General features: G+C 43.8%; 1 protein-coding gene across 1 annotated transcript in view; it reads left to right on the top strand.

The window, feature by feature from the left end:
- Positions 1-602: 602 nt before the first annotated feature.
- The window catches only part of LOC115169913 (rab effector MyRIP-like), a 20,418-nt gene continuing 17,171 nt past the window's right edge, over positions 603-3,849 (top strand). Inside the window, exon 1 of the mRNA XM_029726031.1 lies at positions 603-762. The gene's annotated coding sequence lies outside the window, so the exon portion shown is untranslated. The remainder of the gene's footprint in view (positions 763-3,849) is intronic.

Raw genomic sequence — 3,849 nt, 5'->3', positions numbered from 1 at the left:
CGGGTGGTTGCGGATGGGTTATTAGCAATTGCAGGTAGGTGGGTGCGGGTGAACAAACAGCTGACCACTAATGTCTGCAATCAGAAGAGTGAGGTCTCCCACAGTAAGTTGGCAGAGGTTCAACAAAGTAAAATGAGGACGTGTGTGTGTGTGTGTGTGTGTGTGTGTGTGTGTGTGTGTGTGTGTGTGTGTGTGAGTGTGTGTGTGTGTGCCTTGCCTTCAGGGCCATGGACCTCTTGACTCAGAGGATGTGGTAACACACACTCAAGACCGCCATACACGCTACACATTGTTAGTGGAGTGCACATAATAACTTACCTGGCGCAATGTAACCAATAGAATACTCCCAAAAGTACAAACACCACCCACTGTGGGTAGTCGGAATCAAGCGCAACTAAAGTAACTGAAGAAAAACATTGTATAAGATGGTATGTCAACACTGGTCTGCTACATACACTATGTATTACTGGCATCTCAACAGTCCTCCTTTCTCTGTTCTCTCTGTTCTCTCTGTTCTCTGTCTGTTCTCTGTCTGTTCTCTGTCTGTTCTCTCTGTTTCCTCTCTTTTTTCTCTCTCTTCTCTCTGTTCTCTCTCTCTTCTCTCTCTCTCATCTCTGTCTGTTCTCTCTCTCTTTTCTCTCTCTTCTCTCTGTTCTCTGGAGTGGTTCTACAACAATGTGAATTGTTGCTTCAAGAAGTTTGGCAGTGCCAAGGTATACAGGAAAAACCTGGTGGATCACGGGACGCTGGGAGAACTCACAGGTACTGGACTGGTGTTTGATACTGCTGTTACTACTTTAAATGAGACATTAGCGTTGACCGTAAGAGTGTGAAGACTCTGTGCTTGTGTCTTGTGTCATATCTTCCAGCACCTTAGCAGCCTTGTACGGTGTACACTAGATTCCTTCCGGTCAAGATGTGTGTGTGTGTGTGTGTGTGTGTCTCTATTGTACTTTAGGGCCGTTCCACAGTGTGTATGCATACTGTATATGTATGGGTGTTTGAACATGTACTCTAGGGATGTAACGGTTCCCCAAACCCACAGTTCGGTAAGTATTGTGGTGTTGGGCCTCTCATGTAGAGGTGTAAAAAGTTGGACCCGTTCCGAAAATGACCTGGGGCTTTCCCACCCGGACAAATATGCAGAAATACATTTTTCAATATAGAGACCCGTTCAGAGGACGACCAGTTCCGTATAGACATGGTCAGACCCAAGGGGGGGAGCAGCAGAAAAGTCCATTTGTAAGTTACTTTATTAACCAGAGCTGATAACGCGCGAGGGAGAGGACGGCTGGCTGAATGTTGAAGAGTCTTGACCAGAGACGGAAGAGGAAGCAGGTAGTCGGGACGGATTGCAGGAACGTATGGTGGATAGTTGATCAGAGACGGAAGAGGAAGCAGGTAGTCGGGACGGATTGCAGGAACGTATGGTGGATAGTTGACCAGAGACGGAAGAGGAAGCAGGTAGTCGGGACGGATTGCAGGAACGTATGGTGGATAGTTGACCAGAGACGGAAGAGGAAGCAGGTAGTCGGGACGGATTGCAGGAACGTATGGTGGATAGTTGATCAGAGACGGAAGAGGAAGCAGGTAGTCGGGACGGATTGCAGGAACGTATGGTGGATAGTTGACCAGAGACGGAAGAGGAAGCAGGTAGTCGGGACGGATTGCAGGAACGTATGGTGGATAGTTGACCAGAGACGGAAGAGGAAGCAGGTAGTCGGGACGGATTGCAGGAACGTATGGTGGATAGTTGATCAGAGACGGAAGAGGAAGCAGGTAGTCGGGACGGATTGCAGGAACGTATGGTGGATAGTTGATCAGAGACGGAAGAGGAAGCAGGTAGTCGGGACGGATTGCAGGAACGTATGGTGGATAGTTGATCAGAGACGGAAGAGGAAGCAGGTAGTCGGGACGGATTGCAGGAACGTATGGTGGATAGTTGGAAATGGTGGAGAGTAGTGCGGCCGACGTGGAGGAAATGGATAAAAAGTTGGAGAAGCAACGTTTGTGCTGGAATACCAACAATATGGGTGTCAGTTCTGATGATATGGATTGGGAGGATGAGGGTCAAGGATCTGAATGGTCGGTAGTGGAAAGACATAAGAGGAAGAGAGAGCATGATACTGAAAGCAGTAGAGTGTCTAGTAAAGAAAGCATGAGGAGGGCCAAGGTAGGAAGCAAGACTAACAATGTGTCGAAGTGGAAAGTTGTGATGGTGTTTGATGAGACCACAGGGCCTCATTTACACCCTATTCAATTAACCAATGCCATAGAGAAATAGATAGCTGAAGTCAAACAAGCCTGGTTCATTGGAAATGGTAGATTGCTAATATTTTGTGGTAGCCAGGCTCAGCAAGGGAAGATTCTGCTAATGGAAAAGCTTAATGGGAAGAAGATTAAAAGCCATGTCTCTGGTGCTTATTCTAGGTTGAGGGGAGTCATCACTGGGGCCCCAATATCTATGTCCACAGATGATATTAAAGAAAATGTGAAGGGTGGCAGAGTGGTTGAGGCCAAAAGGTTGATCAGTAGGAAAGAGGGTCAAAGAAGTGAAAGCTTATCAGTGCTGCTGAGGATTGAGAAGGTTTTGACAGGAAAAGTACATATAGGACCCATTCAGTTTCAGTGTCTGAGAATTTGTCCCATACCCATTACGGTATTTTAGAATTTTGATTACAACGTTGTTTTAACGGAATAGCCTAGAATGTTTTTTTTTCAGCTCAGATTTACTCACGAGGCTATGGCATGCATAGCCTATAGGCCTAGTGTTTTATTTTAATGTATTCATTCGGGTTCACAGTGCAGACCGAACCGAGGTCCCCCTACCAAACGGTTTCGGTATGAACACGTGTACCCTTACAGCTCTCATGTACACTCTTAGAAAAAAGGGTTCCAAAAGGGTTTTTTGGCCGTCGCCATAGAATAACCCTTTTTGGTTCCAGGTAGAATCCTTTTTGGTTTAAAGGTAGAGCTCTTTTGGGTTTCGTATAGAACCCTTGTTGAAAGGGTTTTACATGGAACCAAAAAGGGGTTGTCAAAGGGTTCTCCTATGGGGACAGCTGAATAACCGTTTAAGGTTCTAGACAGCACCTTTTTTCTCAGAGTGTATGCGTGTGTAGGTAGGAAGGCTACGTGAATGCATCAGGTATGTGCTATTATTAGTGTATGTGCTTGACAACATTGTGCATGTGTAATAATGCCTTCTACCATATTCATAAAGCCTCCTAACATCCAGAACCTTCAGGGAGAGGACCGTCAGAGTGCTGTTTTGGCCAGGAGCTATTTGCAGTAGCAGGGGTCCTCTCTCTCTCTCTCTCTCTCTCTCTCTCTCTCTCTCTCTCTCTCTCTCTCTCTCTCTCTCTCTCTCTCTCTGTCTCTCTCTGTCTCTCTCTCTCTCTCTCTCTCTCTCAAATTCAAATTCAAATTCAAGCTGCTTTATTGGCATGAAAAACATTGTGTTAATATTGCCAAAGCAACAATGTATACAATATACATTGTAATACAATTTTAAACAATAACAAATAATAATATAACATGGCAGTAAATAATAATACAAAATTAAAAATAATAACAATAAAATAGTAGTAAAATAATAGTAAAATAGTAGAATGTAATAAATATAAAAATCTAAATATGGAAACTGATTCTATAACTAACTTATAACTAAATAACGGTCATCTTCACCATTACATCAGTACTACAACTACTATCATCATTACTACTACTACTACCACCACCATCACTAAACTGTTATCATTACCATTACTACCCATACCACTACTATTTGGAATGATAAACAACAACAATAATAGAAATAACAATAACAGTAATAACAATAATAGTAAT

The sequence above is a fragment of the Salmo trutta genome, chromosome 31 (assembly GCF_901001165.1).
Source record: "Salmo trutta chromosome 31, fSalTru1.1, whole genome shotgun sequence".
NCBI lineage: Eukaryota > Metazoa > Chordata > Actinopteri > Salmoniformes > Salmonidae > Salmo > Salmo trutta.
Note: the sequence above shows the minus strand (reverse complement) of the source record. Positions and strands in the feature narration are given on the sequence as shown.